The sequence below is a fragment of the Drosophila biarmipes genome, chromosome 3L (genome assembly GCF_025231255.1).
Source record: "Drosophila biarmipes strain raj3 chromosome 3L, RU_DBia_V1.1, whole genome shotgun sequence".
NCBI lineage: Eukaryota > Metazoa > Arthropoda > Insecta > Diptera > Drosophilidae > Drosophila > Drosophila biarmipes.
In genome coordinates this window covers 6,173,132-6,197,582 of record NC_066613.1, presented here as the reverse complement: position 1 = coordinate 6,197,582, position 24,451 = coordinate 6,173,132, and the positions used below count along the sequence as shown (strand labels likewise).

Sequence of the window (24,451 nt, the reverse complement as noted above, 5' to 3'; positions counted from 1 at the left end):
GCCCTGTAAGTATGGTATTATAACTTTTTCACGGCATAATTTATGCGCACTTTATGCAAATTTTTTCTATAAACCAACCAACGCTGATGCACAGTGGGAAACACAAATAGAGACAGAAGACAAAGAAAAATGAGTTATGATATTTTAAATATTTTTTCTTTCAGAACTCCCTACCATTTAAAATTTTTCGGAAAGAACAATACCTGTTGTTTATAAATATTTTCTTAATCAGTAAACAAGTTATTTGAACTGATTTCTCGCAGTGTAAAGCCATGCGTGGCCTGGATGTGTGCGTTGTTTCTGAAATGTAAACTGTAAGCGGGTTTTGCTTTTAAAAAACAGATATTCAACGTGGTGCGGAGTTAGCAAGTGAATCGGGAGGTGGATGGAAGAGCTCTTCGTAAACGCCAGTAATTATACATTTTTGCAAAAGTTCCTGCTGCCAGGTTCGACTTTTTGGCCCACCAATCCCGGCCGGGCGCTCATTTTTAATGAAAAAAGTTCCCACAACTGGGGCTCTGTGGCCCGGGCAAGTTCTAATTGATTTTTAGATTGATATGCAAAGCAGCGGAGCCGAGCAGAGCTGTCTCCTATCCCATCTACATTTTCGGTTGACAGAAAGTTCTGCGCCATGACGACGCCACTCCGAAATCGCCACCGTAGGCATGTGAAATTTCAATTAAAATGCCCAAAACGAAATGCTAATGCCCAGTTGATATGCAACTAATTTGCCATTTTATTTTATGTCCTCGGCCTCAGCCGACAGTTTTCATTCCCCCAATAATTTATCAATTTGCTTATCGCTTTGGGAACTGTTTCACTCGCTCGGTATTTGGTTCGGATAATTGCACTTATTGCATTTCATTTGGTCCCGATTGGCGAAAACATTTTTGCATATTTTGTTAGAGAATTTAATATGCTTTTATGCCATTCTAAGAGAAGGGTACCAGCTCTATTTTATTATAGACATAATTTACTTACCTAAAGAAAAAATACACAGTAATACGAGAAAAACATTTTAAGGAAAACAACCCAAATGTAAATACTTTTTCAATGCCTCCTTAAGCTTAACCTTAATGGTAATGTTCTAGCTCATTTTAACCCACCGTATTTCCCCCCTTTGTTACCATACTTTTCCCTCTTAATTTGGCCGTCAGGGCCCCGAAACGGCAATTCCCGCCCATATACGATGGCCCATTTCAATTCATTGAGTGAGCTTTTCTTTCGGCCGAGCTGGATCCAAATCCTCGCACCTGAGCGCCCCCTCGAAGGAGCCCTCACCTTGGGGTGGGATCCTTAATTGAATTCGTGTAATTCGTCCGGCAACTCGCCTTTCCTTTTCTTATCCTTGTCTGGCGCTTTTCGTTTAATGAGGACTGACAGGCGACAAGCGTAATTAAATTTTATTTTACTCTTACATGCAAATTCTACGGGAGTTCTTTTAGTCACGTCGCTTTGTCTTCTCCCCGGTCCTGATTTGATTTTCCGGGGTGGTATTATCCTAGTCAATCTCCATTCCGGGGCAGACTTGGGTGTAATTTATGAGCTGACCAGCGGGTGGTGCAAGAGCTTAGCCCGCAATTGCGCAACTTAAAGTTTCACCACCCAAATTACCCCGAATTGAATTTGGCACACGAAAGCCTATTGATTTCACCCCACATTAAGCATACGCCGTGTGTGCGAGGTCTTTGAGCCTCTGTTGCTGACTAAGATGGAAGCTGCAAGTCTGTCGCTGACAATGACATATTATACTCATTTGCACATCTTGTGCATATACAGCAGATACGGCTCTGGTCCGTCCGCTGGAAGACTTTTTATTCATCTCTCGACTAAAGCAATTTGTATGCAAAATAGTCGTAAACAATTTCACATTCTGCCGGGGTGGGGGAAAATAAGTCAAGTGCATTGACGAGTGACTTCTAATGACAGCGCCATGCTGATGATATGGGTGCACAGAGCTAAATGCTGAAAAATGGGTCATTGATTTCAGCTTTTGAGTTAAAGGAGACACTGCAGTGAACAACAAAATATCACTTAAAACAAGTCAATTCCAGCACAAAAGTTCCTACACTGAATAAGTTGAGTAAATTTAGTTTGCCTGCGACAAGATTAGTTATAGTAATCTAACGCAGTGAATAAATATTTATAACTAATATTATTTTTCCCTGTGTGAATTTGTTTCCCAGATGTCAGAGTCTCCATTGACATATAAATCCATTTGCATTCCTCTTTCAACGGTTTCATTACGATACAACGTACTTAGTTAGGTTTTAGCCACGAGAAAGAGACAGACACAAGGAGTGAAAGAGAGGGAGTCCAGGGTAAGTGCGCTGAACGAGTCGGCAAATTCTTTTAATTAGCCCATCGCCTTTTATAGGCCAAAGCGAATGCATTTGCTTAGACCTCGAGTGGGCGGCCAAAGGCTAAAAGGGGGCGGGCAGCAGTTTGTAAAGAAAATACAATTTATTTGAGTTGCTTTAATTAGTTAAGTCGGGACTGCTTGAGCCGCTTCGACGGCTTTACTCTGCAATGAAGCCGGGGATCTGACCCGTCTTGGCTGATAAAATTCGGTAATGTAAGTGGTATTAAATTTTAAACGTGTCAGTAAAAGGCTCTGTCTAGACAGCTTCTTGGGGCAGTCACTGAAAATGGATCACACTCCAGGAAATAACCCTAAGGTTATTTGTTTAGTTCATTAGAAAGTGATACCCCTTCTCAAGTAATTAATTTAACTGGAAAATAAGTAAAATGTTACTCTTGCTATTAAGATGTATTTCCTAAAACATCAAAGGGAATACCAGGTTCGACTTGAATTGAATCCGTAAACTGCAAACTAATTACAGTCTCGGCTGAATTTGACGTTTAGTTAAAGCTGACGCCATAGACCGGCGATTGATTTGCCTTCAGCGCGAATAAATGGTAATTAGGAAGGCGAAACTGTGTCGCCTGCAGTTTGCTCTACTTTATAGAGATATATGCATATTTATTCCTCCCTATAAATATTCAACCCCCCAGTTCCACTATCACTCGGTTGACTATCTGAAGTCTGCTTGTCAGCAATAAATAGTCAAGTACACAATTCTTATAATTTATTTTGCATATAAAAAGGAATATAAAAAATTCAAATTGCATATGAGCTGCCCCCTCCATCACCCTCCCCGCTCCGCTTCTTTTGTATAAAAGAAAACCCCTTCCCCGCCCCACGCAATCGCACTTAGTTAGATTTATGGCAAAGTCAGTCGAGCAATTTGCGTGGGTAAACATGCACTAAAACTCAATTTAGAGGCGGATACAAGTACAATTTTATATATCTATCTATGCTATACAATGTATATGTGCTTCGCGTATGTATGTGCACAGTTCTTGCAAATTGTTTGCTGACGCAGCATTGAGGCAGGCGCCCAATTTAATGCGATTTAAGCAAGAGCAGCGCAAATTCAGCGAGCCACTTGAGTGAATGAATGAATGATGGACCCAGTTGCATTGGTGCCTCCCCGAACAACACAACAATACGTGCTCTGGGAACGGACTGCTTGATACCCTGCAAAAATGTCCTCAAAATATTATTCTTGTGGAAGGGGCTAGTATGAGTAATAGGGTATTTTTAAAGATGTTTCCTTAAATTATCTTTTACTTTACTGCAAACGTGTTCATATTCACATTACATTTTTAAAATATTAAATACATAGATACATAGCATACATTTGCGAAAGTAGAAGAATATCTTTAAAGGTGGTTCTTTGGATTGCCTGCTATGGATTAAATACTGATACATTTTTAAAATGATATTTTGGAGAACTTTCCAAGGATAGATTTATTAAATCTGAGAAGTCTAGTATACCCTTTCACCCTCATTAACCACAAGTTACTGCCACAATGGCAATGATAACGATATCAGGCTGGCAAAGTCTTGCCAATCTAGCAGGCCTGCCTCACATTATTAAATTACACTCACGATTCTGGTGTCTTCCTGCTGTCTCTTTCGCGCGTACTATGCCGCTCTCTTTCTCCTTCAGAAGCCCTCCCCTTCGGCTCCGCCAATTAATCCCAACTGGATTTGGCATAAAGATAAAGTGACGACCAGCACTGAAGCTCTCGACTGTCGCTTCTGGTGCTCGAGGGCAATATTCCGATCCCCATCCAACACCCATCAAGCGCCCCTCGCTTTTCCCCACCACAAGTTTTCCCGCCTGACAATTTTCCAGCGCGTGGCGGAGCGGCTTTCCTCCCAACCCGCCACTTGATACAGGCAGATAAGTCATTTTTATGTGACACTTTGCCTTAAATATTTCACATTTTTTGTGACCGTTTTTTCGGGCGCCATTATGTAACTAAGACCCGTCTCTTGTAGACGTTGGGCAATGACACTATTGTGTATTATAATGGATACTGCGCCTTTAATGGCTGACGATTCTGAGGCACTGATACGCCCAAGATGGCCCCCAATGACCTTCGCAGCCAGTGGGCGGGCCCCAACGCCCCGAGAAGCTGAATTTTGTCAAAGGAAACCTGAAATGGAAGTGAAATAATATCTTAGTGGGCTTGTGTCAACGTTAGTTTGCGATAATCTTGAGCTTTGCTGCTAATGCAGTAGTTCGGAAGTAGGTCATTCTGAGCAGGTGAGTCCGACAAAGACCCCTTAATGCCAGGCTTTTCGGGCTTACTGTGATGCAAAATGATGTAAATGGGTTAAGGATGTGAAGGCCCATGACGTGTGGCGTAGTCAATTTACAGGGTTAAGCTGCTTAGATGAACATCAATTCACAAGATTAATTCTCAATGTCTTGTTGAATTCAAATAAATTTGCTGTGTAATCTAAGGGAGTTACTTGTTAGATAACCATTTAATAATATAATATTTTTTAAATTATTTAGCGTCTTCATTGGGCAACTTAATTTTATAGATTTTATCTGTGGTTTGATGCATTATTGCCACAACATCAAGCATCTCCATAACTTTAAATGTGAAATTAAAGTCGATTTCCCAGCATTAAGTTCGCTTTACAAACTCCTAAACAGCCCCCATCACTTCCGTCGCCTGTTTTGACAACTCTTTTTCGGCGGTAATAATACCAAAGACCCCGTTGCTTTAAACACCCAACGAGAGTCTCCATTTCAAGTTAATAACATTGCGTTACGCCAGCGAACCGGGAGAAAAAGCCTCTTAAAAAATTATCGACAACATACTGCCCACGCAAATGAGAATTTCGAACGAGGCATGACAAAATTGAGCCGCTGTCAATTGATCTGCCTTCGATTCGGTGAAATCCCCAGCGTGGTCCCCCGCCTTTCGACTCGGCCCATTGTAACCGGAGAACGGTGACGAGAAGGCGTTGAAATTAAAATTGTAGAACGGCGAGGTCACCTCCTCGCACCTCTCGCATAGCTCCCATCCCACCTGGCCAAAACCAAAACGTGAGCGGCTCGCAGAGCCGGGGCTTAAAAGCGAAGTCCCACCTCATGGTAATGCAAACACGGCCCGAAAGGTGTGTAAATAATGCGTAAAAATAATAACCCAACAATAACAGAAGAGCATAATTTGTGTTGACTCTTTCAATTTCTGTATTGTCCAATCAAAATTTCCTGGCCAGAAGGGGATCTCAAGTGTCGCTGTGCTCGGGGCTTATAATTAAGCCAAAGCTGTTGAAATGTGCCCACACCAGCCCCTCGATTCAATTAAATTTTCCAGCCGACCACAAAATAAATGACTTTATTTTCCCCAATTTCGGTTTAGGTGCGAACGCCGCAGAAACAAAAACCAGTCGGTCGGCTACACACCCAACTTTGGCCAGAACGTGTCGGGTCTATTAAAGAGCAAACAAGTTGCAAAAATTGCCCAAATACAATCCCGGCCTGCAATCAAATGTGCAAACTGTGGCAAGTGGCAATCGGCCTAATGACAAATGAGATGGACTGGCCCACTATTTTGGCGCTGATGACCCACTTGCTCCGCGTTTGGTCACGCCACTTGCCCAAGGAAACACTTCCAGTTGTAAATGTGTCTCCCGCATCGTTGTTTCTGAGATGGATGGATATCTGAGTGGCGGAGTGGGTATCCGAAAGATAGATTGAGTGTGGAGCGATGAGGTGGTGTAGCGAAAATGGCCAATATCTTTTAGAGGCCTTTTGGGAACGCCGTAATTAAAAAACAACTCTTGATGCAACCAATAATAACATTTATACTTTAAGCCCAAAAGTAAGTCAACATCTTTATAATCCCTCTAATTTCTGAGCACCAACCAAATACAAATGCCCATCATTTTCTTTTTTATTCTTTAATATGATTTAGTCAAGTACATCGGTTTAAGTGCCCTAGGATCCACATAAAATATATTTAATTAAATCCTTTGGCCAATATTTTCCACAAACAATTTAAGCAAGATCTTTCCTTGCTAATTGAAAGTCCAGCTTGAAGAGCTTAATAACATTTTCCCACTGTCTGCAATTAATTTCTCTCTCAGTTTCTGGCACTTGTGTTCAACTTTTGACGTTTCTTTAATTACACAGGGTTATTGTTTTTATTAAATTTGCATTTCGTTGTCGTTGACCAAGCTCAAGTGTCTCAGTGACAGGCCACTTGAGTAATGAAAAACATATTTTTGCTTATTTTACATATGCAAATACATCTCCAGCACTCTTCATCGTCCTTTCCAAAAGTCCAAGCTCTCCGTTTTCATATTTTGGCTTTTAAATTTTAATTGCATTTGTTTGTTCAACGCTCTTTGATTTTTAACAACATAACAAATAAATAAATCCCGAACAATGTACCCGTCAATTGCACTCGACTGAAGTGAAATTTATGGAAAATGAATGCATATTTTTCGTAAATACCATTTTCCACAAAAACTGTCGGGCTTTTAAGCCGGACAAATCCATCGGCCCCCGAAGCCCGATTAAGGGCCTGTTAATCAAACTAATTTGGGTGGCTGCTGTCGCTTCTATTGCCTGTTATGCTAATCACATTAGGAACCGCAGCGGAGGAGGGAATTTGTATTGGCCGGCAGACAGGGCTGTCATTTTCATAATTGGCCAAAAAACCAACGCAGCACCGCACAACTATTAGCCTGCCGCCAAATATCGCACACTAACGGACGCACCAAATGTTGGCAACAACTGATGGACAGAGTGACGTTTGGCATTTTTACGATAACCATGTTCGCGATTTCGTAGGGATTGCCAAAATAAACCAGACAATATGGAAAACCGCAAAAAGTGTGAGGATCCTGATTTTAAATGTTGATAGGGTTTCTCGAAATATCTCAGCTATTATCTATTAAAACGTTGGAAAATTATGTAAAAAATAAAATAAAAAGTAAACAGTAAATTTCCAAGGAGTCATTTTATGTTTTAAGCTATCAATTAATTTGTATTAGCCTTGAATCTTCCAAGGAATCACTTTATTTTTTAAACTATAATTTAATTTTTATTAGCCTTGAAAAAAATAATAAATTTAAATCTTCGCACTGTGGCATTGGCAATTACAATACTAGCCATCCTAAAAAATTTCAAAAATATTCCTGCAATATAGAAGTAGTTCATTTTTTCCAAAACCCAAAAATACTTCTTTATACCAACCTAAATTCATTCATTGTGAAAGGGAGCTCCCCGTGTAAACTCGTTCCTATCTCTGGTTCGTTACCAGAATTGCCCCGTTATTAAAATTTAACGCCGCAAAAGCGTAAAATGGCCACATTTATGTCCTGCAATGTTGTTCCCCTCGGCCCAACCACCACCTCCCCCAATAAATGTTGTGCGTGCATTAAAAGTTTTTAAAATACACACAAATTGACTTTTGATGTTTCGCGGTTGATTTTCCGTATATTGTTGTTGCTGCTGCTGCAATTTTATAAATGGTGCGTAAAAAGTTTATTAAATTTTAAAGTTTCCCCCCAAAGTGTGTATGTGTAAGTGGAATTTCCATAAAAATAATTTTTCAATTATGAAGCCAGCAACGACAGCAGACGCTTTGGACTTCAACTGGTTTTGCACTTTGCAGCGGCTGTTGGCACAGGGGCGAACTTATATGGAAAAGCGGTGGCCAGAGAAATCATCTAACAAAAATGTAAATGCTCTTAAAAATAATTATATCTAGGATCATCATTTAAATTTGGCAGGGAAATGCATACTACAAATCTATTTCAAAATAAATATTCTTTCATTTTTTAGATTAATTAATACAATACCTTTTTTTCTATTTCATTAGTCTAACACCTAACATCATTAGTCTAAGCTAAAACCAAAAACAAATAAAAATATGTAAGAAAATTTTCTTAGTTGATAATTTTTTTTAGCACTTTTAGATTTAGACACAAGCAAACATTGCTATTGCTTTATATATGTTTAGTTATCTCATTACGCAGGTGTTTTTCTAATTGACTATGGGATTCAATTTTATAAGGTTTTTTCAATTGGATTTCTTCGAAAATTGGTTTTCAAAAAACCAAAACTATTGTACTACCCCTCTTTTTAGCCACTTTTAAAAAATGTTCTGCTAACAGACATAGTATAAGTGCCCTTGGAAAGTGTGCGAGACAGAGGTGCTGATGGCGACATGTAATGAAGTTTTAAATGAAGTGCGACAGCCAACCGAGCAGCAGCAACAGCCGCCAAACAACCGAACAACTGAACAACCAAAGGAGTCGCACTCGCGCCATGCAGAAACAACAACTGCGGCGCGACATTTTGTGGCAATAACGTTGATGATGCTACCGCCAAAAACCGAGGGCGGAGATGGGGCAGGGGGCGTGGCCCGGCCAAACACACACATGGGGCAACATGGCAACCCCGACTGACTATTGCAATAATTTGGCAGCAAGTGTCGCCCCCCAGAACGAATGAACGAACTCCGAACTCCAACTGCATATTCCTCTGGGCGAAAGAGGAAAACTCTTTCCAAATCTTTTTCCCTTTTTTGAATTGCCAAAGCCTGCTACTTGTCCTGGCCCCCAATCCGTTGTGTTAGTGAGTTCGAGTTCGGTGTTCAACGAGCTGTCAACGTTGCTACTTCATATTGTGTTTCCGAGTGTTCCTTCTTTTTGGCCAAAAGGGAAATTGTATTACGGCTGCTGACAGACCAGACGGCTACTCAACTGCCTCTGAATAGTTGGGGCTATAGGGAAGGAAAACCGCCCAAAAAAGGGTCTAGAAATTGGGAATGTTGGGAGATTTTTTTGGTTCAGAATCAGAGTACGTATTTGTTGAAAGCCAAGACTATGAGGACTATCTATATATCTTAAAACGTCGTTATTAGGGCTGCCACAGAAAATTCTTCAGCGGTTAGTGTTGTAAAATGTATATTGTTGGAAATAGTAGGCTTACGCAGTATTATGACACCATAAAATGATTCTTAAAATTTTCTTTTCAGAATTTAATACACGTTAAACAAGTAATAGTTATGTTTACATTTATTTAACGCTTTTCTAAATTTTTCTTCTTTGAAAGTACTTTACTCTTCCCCGAAAGAAAACACTCGCTCTCTCCACCTGAGACACCTGTTGTTCGGACCTGTTCCCAAAAACTCCAGCCCAACCCATGCATCAATATTTCCTTCTTTCTTCGCTACCTTTGCTGCCCACACTTTGAACACTTGACATATGTCAGTGGAGTACTCTGCGCTTTCTCCTCAACTGCACTTCACTTTTGAGCACTCCAACCAGCTGCTGTTGTTAATTATGAATATCAATCAGACACCGAGACAAATAGAGGGCAATAAAGCAACTGCCCAACACCCTGCACATCCGCTACAGAGGCGAATTTGTCACACCGTTTTGAATAATTCGCTTCACGCTTCTTGATTAACAGAAAACATTTTTTGGAATATTTTAATGGCCGGCGTTGATGATGATAAAGAGCGATCAAAACAGTTTAAAGAGCTATCAAACGCTGCCTTATGCAAGCCACCAGCCAAAGCCACATCTGCATAAATAAAAAGGGCAGCCCTCGAACGTCTATTTGTCGTCTAACACTCACCGGCGGCACCTTTTTGATCTCCAAGCGCCAATTCGGTTTTTATTTCAACCTTTTTGTTTTTGTTCCGTGTCTGGCAGCGAAATTCCAATCAAGTTTCCAGCTATCAAAGGGAAAATGCCGACGACGACACTGTAAAATTTGTGTCTATTTTGTTTCCATGAAAACTTTTCGCCAAGCCAGAAAGATAAGCAAATAGTTGGCAGCGAGCAGCCAGGAACAAGTACTTTGGCCCAAAGTTCTGCGCTTGGCACCTGGGCACAAGACCAGCAAATAAAATAAATAATAATTACCCAACTGCAGTTACACTGATTTGTTGCTCGCGAAAGGTTATCAAAATTTATGCGCCAAAGTTTTTCGGCTTTCTAGGTGCTACCGCTGCTGCCACTGCCATCAGACGTTTCATAACTCACATTAATGCTTATTAATTTTTATTGCTATTATTTGTGGCCCATTATTAATTATCTATTTGGTATTTTTATTGCCTCGAGACTGAAAAGGTGCCAACGAAATGAATTCGATTCATTATAACGTCGCTGGCTGTGGTTTCTGGCTGCTTCTGGTTCAGGTTTCTTATGCTAATGGGAATTATTGAGAAATTATAGAGCATTCGTTTTGGATTTTGCATTTTAATTTTCATATTTTCGTAAATGGTTTGGGGTGAAGTATCTTACCTCTGTTTGGCTTAAAAGATCTAATACAAATTGGGAACGTTTTAAATTTAGCAAATACAAATTGCTTTTAAAACGGGAGGTGGGACCTTCAGATATTATTGACCACATAAGTACTGGCAATATACATTTATTTTGGCACAATAAGAGGTAATTATATTCTGAGCTGATAGAGTATACTTTCTTAATAAGCCAATATTTTATATTTTCAAATGTATTGTATTTTAACTTAAAAAACTGAAGCAATAAAAATAAAGATCTGCTTTGTCGTACACTCAAATAAGAAGGTCCGAACTAATATACCGTGGAATCCGAATCTGAGCCATTCGTTTCCCATAGATTACCTTATCCATCACTTCGGCCTGATAAGCTAGCCATCGATTGCAAGTCCCCTCCATCCATCAATCCATCAACCAAAAAAGGACTAAAATTAATTAAACTAAAAGCGAGGCAATGCTAATCACTTAATTACTTCTCCAATCGCCAGATGGTTCTGCCCATCTCCATACCAATCTCCCTTATTTTCGCCAGCTCTCCCTGGCCTCGTACATATTTATAATTTGAAATTAAACTTGGGCGAGAAGTGCACGCGTGATCCATTGAGCCAGGAAAAACCAATCAATCAAAGACAGAGCGGCTCCCTAGCCCCTTGGGGTCCTGCCTCGGGCGACTGGCCATCCCCTACTTTAGTTTAAGCTGCCCGCTTGATTACCGTTCAAAATTGATTGATTAAATGCCGTTGTCAACCGTTCTCAGGCGATTCTCTGGCCCTGACGAAACTGTCAGCGCTTTTGTCAACCGTCTGCGGGTAAATCCCCCAGGGTGTGCAGCTGGCTCCAGGATGCTCCAGCCCCCAGGAAGACAAAAACCGAGAACCGAAAACTGAAACCGAATCCGAGAACGACAAAAACGGACGAAAAAACACATGCTCGCATTTTAATTTAATTACTTACAGCATCCGAGCTGCGAAAGGAGCCAGCGCGAAGACACATTTACTCCTACATCCGCCTAATTGATTAATAAAGATTGTCAACCGAACGGTTTCGGCGGGGAGTAATGGCGTTCACACGTCTTGGCAGTCAGTTGGGCCCCGTTGACGAGGGTTCCCTGACTCCCAGATGGGTGTCAGATGTAGGACTGTGCCATTACGGGGATCTTTCCCTCACTTTTTGGGGTTGATAATGAGCGGATCGGAGTGAAATAATTGTGGTGCTCAAGGAGCTCCCGCAATCGAAGGGTGTTTACATTTGTTTATGCCAGTTTTGGGGCCTAAATTGGGCTTGTATGTTGGGCAAAGTCAGGAGTTGGGGTTGTAAGTTGGGAAAAAATGTATCGCGGCATTACGGGGGTAATTTCGGAAATATTTATTTTTATGTTGAAAGAGTCTCTTAAGGATTTTTAGATCTCAAATGCCAAGTTAAACAGGTTCTGAAAATGCAATCCACTATTAAAGAACTAGATCATTGCATTTAATAGCCGCGGTAATTTCCAAAATATTTGCAAATTTATAAAATTTATATTTATAGTTTTTAGAATTTTTGATATAGCTTTGGAAGAAGTGCAGCTCATAAACATAACACTTAACTCATAAATTACAGACAATAAATATACATTTCGACCGTTCTGCGCTCGACCAGAGTTGCCTCACTATCGCTGGGATAGAGTCATTTCAGATCCCGAGTGGCCATTGTCATCATCGTAAATCTCAACCAACTGTCAGCCGGCGAGTTCTATGGCACAATTCAATGAGTGCCTCCTTCATAAATCTCGACTACCCATGTCACTCTTGCCCAACTTTTGTGGCGTTTTTGTTCGAGTTATCAGAACAGGTCGCTTGCGTCCCCCTTAATTGTCTTTAATTTAGTGTACAACTGAAATTACAAAATCACCTGAAAACTAAATTCGTACAGTACACAAAAACGAGTCAGATTACCTCAGACTCAGCTGAGAACCAAAAGCCAAAGCTGAAGATAAGCGAGGTCCCACAAATTGAATCTAATCGAGCGACTATCTGGGTGTAATTACAATTAACTTGGATGGGGAAAATCGGGGAAAGCTGACGGACAAAAAGATAATGAAATAATTTTTTGTGCGTGGCAGGTTCAATGCGAGGCCTCTGTGTGGGTGCTTCCGTGTGCCATAGTGCGAGTGTGTTGGAGGCGGGCAGGTGGAGGGGTGGTATGAGCTGTGGGTGGAAACGCCTAATGTTGGTTAGCCCTAAAAACAGTTTCCACTTTCGGGTAGGTAATCAATCATTGTCAATGCCCTGTCAATTCTGCGGTCTGCATGCCGCAGGGGTTGGATGGATGGATAGGTGGATCGGTGGATGGACGGACACCCAGGCGAAACTTACATTACTTACAAGTGCACTGGTAGAAAATCAAAAAGATTCTTTAGGATTTTAATAGATGTATTTATACTATGAGCATTAGGGGAAACCAAAGTGGCATCCTTTTAAGCCTGTGAGGTCTAACAACCCTCGAAGAGGTGTCAAAAAGTATGCTATGGTGTTTTAAGTAGTCAATAGCCCATGCTAATGTGTTTTCCATAAGCTTTTATATTGTGTCCTTTGGTAAAATAGTAATACAGTATTAAAAAACTTAAATATTTTTTGCAGTGCTGTGAACTAAATCAAGGGTGTGAGATGGCGGATGGTTTGTGAGCGCCGACAATCCCAAATATTTGCCCATTTCTTGGTAGACAAAAGGAAGCGCCGCCTACGCCGCGGATGTAAATCCTTCAAAAGTAAGACCAGAACTAGGCCACCGACGCATGAAAACTAATAAAAATCAAAATGAAATCAAATTAAATAAACAGCCAAACAAGAAACCAAACAGAAAAAACAGGAAAATAGAATGCGAATGGCGACAATAAAGCAGGGCAATTACAGCAACAACAAACAGACGATAAAGCCCGAGAAAGGACCTCGAGATGAGGCGAGAATTTAAGGCAGCAGAGGGCCTGAGATACATTTTCCAAGGCAGACCCGATGAAAATTACGGCAGCACGAGGAAAAGTCAAAGGCCCGAGCTGAAAGGGAGGAAAGGAAAAAAGCGGCGGAAGGAAATGCCATTATGACGTAAATGTGCTAAAATAAAACAACATGGCGGACAGGACAACCCGAGCAACAACAACGAAGCGTGTCGAAAGCTATATGTGTGTGCGTACTTTGTGGAGCTAATGTCAAAGTCAATCTTAGGAAAAACGCGTAGCGCATAAACACACAGGCAGAGTGGAGAGTACAACGGCAAAAGGCAGCAGCAGTTAGCCAAAAAAATGAAGGCAAAGAGGAAAACCCAAAGAAAGCAAGAAAAGCCACCCCCAATTTTCAACGCGGGGGGCTTTCGCCGGAAAAACCCAACGCAAGCCGGAACCCCTCAAACGACAACTCGATTTTTCTTCTGGCGCAAGAAAAATTGCCGAAATTAAAGCAAAAAGAAAAACAATTTTCTCCTGTTCCTCTCTTTTCGCCCCATTGTAAGGGTTAGAAAATCTTTGGAGACCAAAGTTCCGCAAAGAAAAATTGTTTAAAATGCGAAATGAAGATGAAAATGTTAAACACGTTTCGGAATTGTTTTCCTCTTTTTCTTATTTTGCCCCGTGTCAGTTTGTGTGATTTGTCTAGGTGCAAAGGTGAAGCGAGTGGGAAATATGGCAAAAGGAGAAAGAAAAACTAACAAACAAAAGTTGTCGAAAAAAGTTGAAATGTTTTTTGCCGAACAGGTTGGAAAGTTTCGCGGGGGCTAAAAGAGCATCTCCTGGGAGAATTTTAATCCGAAAGTGCTTGGGATCTTAAAAAGAAGTCTTGAGATTCTAGAATTGAATTGTATAATTAAAACCCATACTAGTCCGATGCATTCCCAAAATTTAAAACTTCTTCACCGATAGCTATGCCTAAAGTTATTTATGCCTAAGATAGGAAAAGTTTCGGTTAAATTTGTTTTAAGTTTTCAATACATTCAATATTAAACTTTTGTATACATTTACTTAAAAATATTTATTTCAATATACCTAAGAAACATATTTTCGTACATTTTTCAATAATTTTCACAACATACATTTAGGCAGAAACTAAAAAACTTTAAAATCTACTTATTAGGATTAGTTCGCATCTAATTCCTTTTTTTAACTTGATTCACAGATACTTCAAATAACAAAAATAGAGACCCACAAAGTAATTATCAGTTAAAATAACATCAATTAAGTGTATGTTTATATTTTTAATGTAATAAACAGAAATCAGGAGCCATAATTGACATTCTGAAAAAACCTGTGGCCTGCTTTTAAATGGATACGAAAAACATTTTAGGGATAATAGATGTTAATAATTTGTTGCTCAAAGGTTTGAAAAATGTTCAAATATATACAGAGAAAAGTCTTTTATCTGGGCCCTATTCTGGGCCCTTTTCGCCAAGGTTATGGCAAATAACAACAACAGAGCACTAGAGCAAAGTCTGCAGCGTCTACGCTCTCTTTGTCTGCTTTTCCCCACTTTCCCCCGGCTTTCCCCATTTCCCCGTGGCTCTCGCCGCTCTTTGGGTTCTCGCTGCCGTCGGTTTCTCCCCGCAGGATTTTCCCTTTTTTTATATATACGTATATTCTGCAGTCGACACTTTGGGGGTGGTTAGATAAAATGTGGAAATTGTTGAAAATGCCGCCCGCCTCTCAGGCAGCCGATGGTGCTGCATCGTTATGTGGGAAAACCCGGGTCGACGGACTTGGATGGATGCCGCCTTTGCCGTTTTGGGGGTGGTTGGTGGGTGGATGGGTTGGTGGCATGGTAGGTTGGTGGGTTGCTGGGCTCGTGGCTGGAATGGAAGGTGCGACTGCGACAGACGAAGGACGACAAACGACAGACGACGGCGGCAACTGTTTTCACTCCATGTCCTGGCCGCCGTCTTCTGCTCCTGCTGCTTCTTCTGCTGGCAGGCATTTTCAAAAAATTTCCTTCTTTATTTTCCGCCTACACAGGGAGGTACGGTTTTTGGTAAGTCTCGACTATTTTCTAAATCGAACTCTTTCCAAGCTTCTTTTAATAAGTGTTATAACCCTTGGCTAAAGATTTATTTAAAACAATATTCAAAGATCGTGTATGTTGACATTTGCAATCTTTAAAAAATTTTAATTAAATTTTAAAATATAACAAACATTTGGATTCCCAATTGAATTAATAATAACTGTATTTTTATGATGAATGTTGGGAAATATTAAGATCCCCAAACAAGACTAAGTATTTCTTTGTTGCAGATGTGTAAGATAAGTTCCAAGATATTTTACAATTATTATTATTTACACAGAACAATACACCAAATATATTAAAAATATCTATACAAATATTCCTGTTTGAAATTTAAAATTCGGCAACAAATGTTACGGCGGGGACATGTATTGTGGCTAAACGAGTCGATTTTTTCCTCTGTACAATCGCTAGCTGTTCCACCGATTTCCTTTTTTGGGGGGAAAACTCGGCAAAAATAACAACAATTTTGCCACTCATAAAAAAGGCAAGAGGCGAAGATGAAGGGCGAGGGGCTCAGGGTTCCGGGGTGGGCGGGAAAGAGGAAGTAGGAAATTTGAACTTGGGCTTGTGATGTATGTCCGATGTCTGTGGAGACCCAAAACTGCCAATGCGGCCGACCACTGCGGCAGAGTTTTCCCTGGTCGAAATGAAAATGGCAGACGAAAATGTTAAGCGATGGGCAGTTGCCACCGGGTGGTTTGACCTCTCACCCCGCCCCAAATCGCTCCTCGCCCATCAAGCAAACTGGTGAAAGTTGCCCTTGAATGGCGTTTTCTGGATTATGCTCTGTTCCGCCTGCTCTCCCGATCGCCTTGCCCCTTCGTCTAGGCTTTCCTCTCTGTGAGTCCGTTTTCCTGCTTTTCCCTGGTTTCCCAATCGAGTTCTGGGTCCGGTGTTTGAGAGCAAATTGAAGTCGATAAACAGAAGTCCAGGAAAAGCTGAAGGCAATCAACATATGAAAATAATAACACCAAGCTGTGAAGCAAAGTTCTGCTCGAAATATTTGATGGGGAAAGTGCAGGCCTCCGTGTGTGTGGAAAAACATTTTTGTTCCCAGGACCGGCAATCATTTTTAATATTCTTGGAGATGTACACCTTTTTCAAAATCTGTGGGTCTTTCTCCCTGGCTTTAATGGTTTTTAGAAATTTACGGCTTACCAGAATATTATTTAGCAATTGTCTACAAAGGACTCGTATACTCAACACTGTATCGTACGTTTATAGATTATTATTTCTCTACGAAATGTTTTTATACCCTTTTTTAATTAAGATGGTTTAATTACTCTGTTCAAGATGCTTTGTGTTTGTTGCACTCATTTTCATATTCAAACATCAAATTGCTTTGTGAAACTCACCTCCAAAAATAGTTCCTTTGATGTTCTCCTCTTGTTGGGCAGTTTTTAGAGATTTCGGCAATGCAAGTGCAATATTTGATTTCCAGTGGGCTGTAAAATTGTTATTTCACTTCGGCTTTTCTATTTGTATTTTTATCGGTTTCGGATCGTATACGTTTTGCATTAGCACGGCACGGAACGGAATGGTTGCATTTTCGTAAGTTATAATTGCTCTCGCTACATCGGATGGCTGATTTCAGTGTGTATTTCGGCTGGGAATCCGTTTGATTAGACGCACCTAGAGAAGATATTCCAAATTAATTATTGATCACGTGCAAGTGGCGCAAACAGCAGTTAAACAGAAAGCAAAGGTCGGGTGAAGGAGGGGCAATAAAAACGCAGACGTGGTGTTGCAAAAAATAGAACAACACAGCCGTCAGGTGTGAGTGGAAAGGTGTAGCAGCCAACAACAACTGAATCAAATCGCAGGAAAATGCCCGGATTTTTCCTGCCCTTTCTCGCCCATCGCTCGGCTGACTCTCAATGGGCTCTGGGGCAAATATTTTAAATGCGCAGATTTTTGGCATGTTTTAGTGGCAGTTCACGTTTTGAATTGTTGCCATGCCCCACGGAAACGGTCCACCGCTCGTTTCACTGACAATTTAATACAAAAAATGCCAAACATTTTCACAAAATAAAAGGACCAGCGCCGAAAGCCAACGTGGAAAAAGTTGGCAGTCGTAAAGCGTGTGTTAACCCTTTAAATTACCAAACGAAATACGTGTGTGTTCGTGGGCTGGGAAATGATAAAAAAGTTGCCTCAAACGGAATGGTAGGTTCCTTTTTTATGAATGTGCTTTGCAAAGATATAGATGAGATACCAGTTGGTTTACGGGATAGTTTAAAAATGATTTGCAATGAGGTCTTTCCCGGAAGAACATGATATACATATATCTCTACGTTTAATACAGAGCAGAGGGCAGTTTACCCATAACATTTTTTGGTAAAAAGATTTAATAAGCTTTCTATTAAGTAAGGGTAGGTATTAGTTTCAATTCAAGTTTTTCTGCCATTTAGCAGGTAGCTCTAAAACAAATAATGGATGTTTAAATAAAAGGTGTATACGCATAAATAATTGAAAAAAGTCTTCGAACGTAAAACAATTATAAAATGTTGCAGTGAAAATTAAAGGGTTCTCTTTTATTTAAACCGAAACTCAAATATGAATAATTTGGTTTCTTGGCAAAAGTCTGTAAGCGTTTCCGCACTTATTGCTCGGCATTCCCTGAGCGTTTTGCATAATTTAACACACGGGTTAGGCTGTGACCCCCGCCCCTGAGGCCCCCACCCGCAGAGTCTGGCACACAGCCCCGCCCCCTCCTGCTAATGCCATTCCGCCCCTTTTCGACCAGAAGTGATGCGTGTGCCCGCTGCTCCCATTCAAATGCCAGACTAACTCAATTAGAGAGTGCAGACAGAAGCTGAAGTTGAGTGTTACTTTGACTGCCGGCCAACATGCGAGTGGAAAGAAATATATAAATATCCCAACAGCTGAATTTATGTCTGTTTAAAACTTATGGAATTAAGGCGAGGACTTGTTAAGGAAACAAACTTGAAGGGCCGTCTCAATAAACAGACAGCCGGCAAAAAAGTGGGAAGCTCGCCAAAAGTATCTAGATACTTTTTGCATCCAACCAAGAGATACTCGCACAAAAACAAGCGATGTCTGGCTCGTAAACTCGACTCGTAAATGTACACATCGAAAAATTTAAAGAAATCTGATTAACATGTTTAACAACAGTTAACAACGCTAAATGTATTTACCAGAAATAAGCAATAGATTGAAGATCTTTTAAAAACATTCATTCAACAAACTATTGAAGAAAATTCACTCAAATTAAAATGATGCATCTCTGATGTGTGCCAATGTAGCGACCAATGATGAGTTATTAAGTTAAAACGATTTTTCAAGTTAAATGATTAATTTTGTGATTTCTTCTTGTTGTTGCCATACAGGTATAGAAAAATGCAAAATTTTAATACTTTCTTTATCTAAAGACTATTTAAATGCACCATACCAATACATTTGAAATTAGGGTCTACCCAACAAAAAAAGTATATTTTCTGTAAGTTATATTTAAAAGTAAGAAAAATGAAATTAAATCAATTTTTACCCTCGAAAAATGTAATTCCATTCTTAACTGGTACCTCCAATACTAATACTTTTGAATTGTAAAAACGCAAAGGAATGCGTTGCTAAGGTATTTAAAACTGCTCATGTTTCGCATGGATTTTCCTCTCTGTGTGCGAAAAACACAACAGAAAACAAAAATAAAATACAAACAACGGAAAAGCGGAAAAAAGAACTTGGCGTCGTCTGAGTTTGAGTTGCTAGCTCTCTGTGCTCTCTTTTCTATTTTGCAGCTGTGTGAGTGCGTGGCTGTTGTTGTTTTTCCATTTTCCGTTGAAAATGTGAATGATTTTCCTTCACTTTCATCAACAGCTGCGCTCACACAAATGCAAGTTGTACTCTTTCTTTTGAGATTGCTTTTTGTTGTTATTTTAGATACACATATGAGTTAGCTTTTGTTTTGTATCTTTACCGTTTGGCTGCTTTTTTGTAGCGGCGTTTTCTGTGTGCTGTATGCTGTTTTAGGTTTGTTTTTAATATTTGTTGTTTGTTTATTGATTTCTTGGTGTGGTGTTCCTTGCCGGCTTGCTATGTTGCAAATGCCGCCGAAATTGCAATCAATTGCAGTTTTATATCGCCAGCTCACACAGATACTCACGCACACTCACTCACGCACACACACGCTACGGCGACGGCGACGCCGACTGCGCTGCCCACGTCGAATGTCCGTTAATTAAAAGCGCGATTTTCCTTTTGTTTGTTTTCGGTTTTTATTTTTTTTTCTTCTCATTCCTGCATTTTTGTTTTTTCTCGCCTTGTTATTGTTATTATCTTTTGTTATCAGCCTTCCGCGCTGCCGAAGCCGACTGCGCTGCCTTTTGGGGCTGTTTTTTTGTGTTCTTATTTCCCGTCTGCGGTGTAATTTCTGAGACTTCGCGATATTCCTTCTGCCGCGCTGTGTAGTTTTTCCGGTGATTTCCACTTGCTAACTGACTTTCTTCCGACTTTTCCAAACGGCCGGCCGTTTTGTTTTGCAAAATCCGGAGAAAGAGAGCGCGTAGAATCGCGGGGGAGGCATAACGAGAGAAAGAGAGCGGCCTTCTGCGCCGGTCCAAAAAGCTCGCGAAACGAATTGGCAACGGAACAGCTACGTAGAACGTATGGCCAGCCCGCTAGTACGTAACGTTCGGTTGGCTGGAAACGTTAAATTTGAAACTGGAATGGTTGTCGAGAGGATTCAGTTAAGTAGCTGTTCGTTTGCGGATATATGTTGCTTACATTCTGAAATGCTGATACCAATTTTATTCTTTTTTATTTTTCAAGGAATAAGACCGGGAAAAAATAGTATGCTGCGTTTGGGTTTTGGTGTCACAATTATTAAATATATTTTTTTTATATTTATATTTAATATATATATATTTTTTTTGTATATTTATACATTTGTTTTACACGTAATAGCATAATCACGTAACACAACTATTTCTATTTTTTCAAGTATTTTGATGTTGTTTTTATTTTAGATGGAACTTTTAATCATATATTTTTCGCTTTTAAAGTTTAATTCGAAATGGTATACTAAATAGTTTTTTAATTATATAGATTTTCTTTAACGAAAAAAAAGAATGTCAAAAAATAACAGCTACTATAAAAAATAAATTTAAAATATTTAAAAAATATGCATTTAAAAAACAAATATGCAATGCACCCGGGTAACGTTTATAATGACCTTTTAATAGGACTGGAATATTAGTTTATACTCATAATATCTTTATTACTCGTCGTCGGTTCTGCGGTGAGTTAAAAACATTTAAGGGGAAATTCGTTACTTAGTCAACCATTAGCCATCCGCTGAAATGAACGTCAAAAGGATTATATCTCCGAATGAACTGTTTATTTGGGTCGTAATGTTAGGCAGAGTACTTGCCAAGGTAAGTTTGACAAACAAAACATGTATATCCTTAGTTAAAGAATATTTTTGATAACTACACAACAAGATGGATGCTGTCATGACGGACGTTAAATGCCTTAACTATGTACCAGAAATTCTAAACATCTGGAGCTGTCACCTAAATCAAACATCTAAAACAACAAGTGCTTTATACATAGAGTTCTCCTTGGCCCAAGATGTTAGGTATATAGAAGGCATATACACACTGACGATGGAAAGAGGATCGTATCTGTCAAACTTTACTGCACTGAAAATAGAATATTGTCACTTTTTGTCGAGTGTGAATTCACAGTTTTTACTTAAGATGATTACCACTCAGATGCGGCGGTATGGCAATTTACCCCTGGAGTGCCCATACAAAATGGTAGGTTAACTGGCTTAATATATTTCGAATAATTCGAAAAATTAACATATTTTGAACTTGTAATTATTTACTAAGAATAAGCGGTATAGCCTAAAGGGATTCACAATCAATACAAACTTCTTACCCAGCTACTTACCAGAAGTGAACTTTACTTCGGACGCCCATATAAACCTTAAGGATCGCAGAGGATGTCGCATAATAATACGCGGCAGAATTTTCCGTCGTCAATAAAAGAAAACGTAACAAACTGTTAGAAAACCTATTATATGTGGGATAATACAAATTTAGTTTATTTTGGGAATAGTTATAGAATGTTACTTAAAACTTTAATGAACGAATTGTTTTTTGATGTAACGTATATGTATGTCTTTAAAATCCGACTTCGTCACTTTTCGACTTGCTGCACTCTCTTGGTAGCGTCGCTATTTCTTTACTCCATCCTTTTTAAGTGTATTGGACAACAAAATAATAAACGGACTGTAGGAGCGCAATTCAAATTCAAAATAAGGAACAGGGCCTAAACCGTTGATGTTGCTGTTACTCTTACGCTACAAGGGTTATACACTAATACTAAATTCCCTAATCCTACATATATGACACCAGTGTAAAAATAAAGGTACATATATTTTACAAGAGGATAGTGAAAGAAAGTAAGTTATCTTCGGCAAAACAACGTTGAACAGTAAAACTAAATGACCAACTCAAAAAATGTAAAGACATTTGCAACTTTTATTATTTTAGTTTTACACAGAAAAAACTATGCTTTTAAATCGGACGTTTTAGGTGCAAATATAGAGTCAAAACTTGTTAAAGTGTAAAAAAAATGTATTTTCGGTATTTACAAATTAAAAAAACTGTTTGAATATAAAATGTTCAAAAACAACAGAGCTACAATTTTGTAGGCGTGTAGGGGCACACCCAAGGATTATTTAGAATCTACATGCTTACTACTTTCTATTTTTAATAGTTTCTGAGATCTTAGCTTTCATACTGGTAGGTTATAAGTGATCCAGATCAAGAAACTTTACAACCTGTACAAGAAGTACATTATACCCTATCTTCTCTCCGAGTAAAGAATATGATTTCTGAATGATCCATACAGCGTGGAAGCAATCATTCTTCTTGGTAGCAATTTATTCTGGTTGGTAACAATTTATCATACATTGTAATACCATATCAATATGAGTGTTTCCATTCATTTGGAAAACGTTCCAGTCGAACGAATAATTCAATGTATAATTTTTATATGGTATGGACCGGTAATGAAGGAATTGAACACATTAAAACACAATTACTTTATTAATCGGCCGCACCATCGGGATCTTTTGTGTGCTTTTGAGCTTAAACTCGTGAATTTAGAATTTAGTCGACAATCGGTTAACCAGAAAATGGACGTCAAATGGCTCTTCACCCAAATTGTCCTGTTTTTGGGGGCAGTCATGTTGATCAGTGTTTCAGCAAAGGTCAGAAACAAAGTTTATCATATATGTACCGACTATAAGAATTTGTTTTATCTTTACAAGATGGATGTTTATCTGACAAGCGTGGATGTATTTAATTTTGCTCCAGAAATAGTAAAAAATGCCAGCTGTTATATAAATAAAACAGCAGACAAGTTTGGCTTACTGAGTGGTGAGTTCACCCTCGCCCAAGATATTGGATACGCGGACGGATTTTTCTTTTTGACAATGCAACGCGGTACCTTCTTGACTAACTTTACAACTATGGAACTCAACTACTGCCAGTTGTTGTCGAGTGTTGAGTCCCACTTCTTACTTAAGATGGCGATGAACGAGATCCGCAGAATTGGCAATTTCCCACTGGAATGTCCGTTTAAAAAGGTACAGTGAAGGTAAAGTGGATCTATACAAATTTACATCTCCTTTTTTTTCAAGAACAAGCGATATTATGTGAACGGCCTTACAGTCAACGCCAAGTTTTTACCCATTTATATTCCAGAGTTGAACTTCACTTCAAATATCCATATTAATTTTCGTGATCGCAAAGCGTTGCGAATAGTCGTCTATGGACGTGTTAGCCGACATCTTTAATTTCTTTGATTGGTCAAACACATATCACATTTTCGCTAAATTTATTTTAGCTTAATAAAACTTGGATCTGAGAATTGTTTGTCATTGTATGTTCGGTTGATGGAAAAAACATCTATCATTTCGATGGCTAAGAAAAAAACAATCAAAGTCATATTGTACTGAAATACGAAAAGTTCTACAACTATTGACAGCCAAAAATGGGGACCTTCTTTTTCAAAAATGGTAATCGCTGTACTATGCTTGGAATTGAGTTCAAAATACGTTTGTGGAATTTCAAACGTGCCAAAAGCATGATTTCGAAATGCGGAAATGGAACACCTTGTGCGCATGATCCCCTACCACTAAGTATCGCGCTATTTCTCTGGCTCTCGCAAGTACACAAAAACAAAAGCCTGGCTAACAGCCCAAGGGGGTTGGTCTGCGAGGGGGGTTAGCGGGGATAAGGGAGCCTGGGGCCTGGGGGGTCAGGAGCAGCCCTGTGCGGGTGCATTTGGCTATATTGCTAATGGCAGCAGCAGAACCAAGAACTGCCGGCCGGTCTTCTCCACCAACTGAATGCGGTCAGCCCAAAAGCCCAAGTGGCCAAATGGAGGCGTAACCTGAAGGATCGAATTATTGCTGCTTTATATGTTCTTGTTGTTTTGCCGTCGCGTTGACAAATGTTGAGCTGCATTTTGGGTTTTTCGCCTTCGAGAAGGACTAGGGGTTGGGTATGTAGGTGGAAGCGGGGGGTGGTATGTACAGGAGATGGGGTTTTGTTATAAACTGCGGTGCCAATGTGTTGATAGTAAGGGAATTGGGTGTAAGAAGGGAGAGTAAAAATAGGAGATTTAAAAGGTAAGACTGGTAAAAAAAATAATAGCACACTCAACAGTAAAACAAATAATGACGATGTATAAATATGTGGAATAGCCAGGATTCCACTTAAAGTGGCTTTCAGAACCATTTTGTGAAACATATCTTAAAA

The 24,451-nt window shown here is 39.6% G+C and overlaps 1 long non-coding RNA gene across 3 annotated transcripts in view; it reads right to left on the bottom strand.

The window, feature by feature from the left end:
* Positions 1–20,123, bottom strand: part of LOC127010908 (uncharacterized) — a 34,380-nt gene extending 14,257 nt beyond the window's left edge. For all 3 annotated transcript variants that reach the window (XR_007763797.1, XR_007763798.1, XR_007763799.1), the window contains exons 1-2: positions 19,594–20,123; positions 17,012–17,288 (exon numbers count right to left, since the gene is read on the bottom strand). This is a non-coding gene — a long non-coding RNA (uncharacterized LOC127010908). The remainder of the gene's footprint in view (positions 1–17,011; positions 17,289–19,593) is intronic.
* Between the last annotated feature and the right edge of the window lie 4,328 nt (positions 20,124–24,451).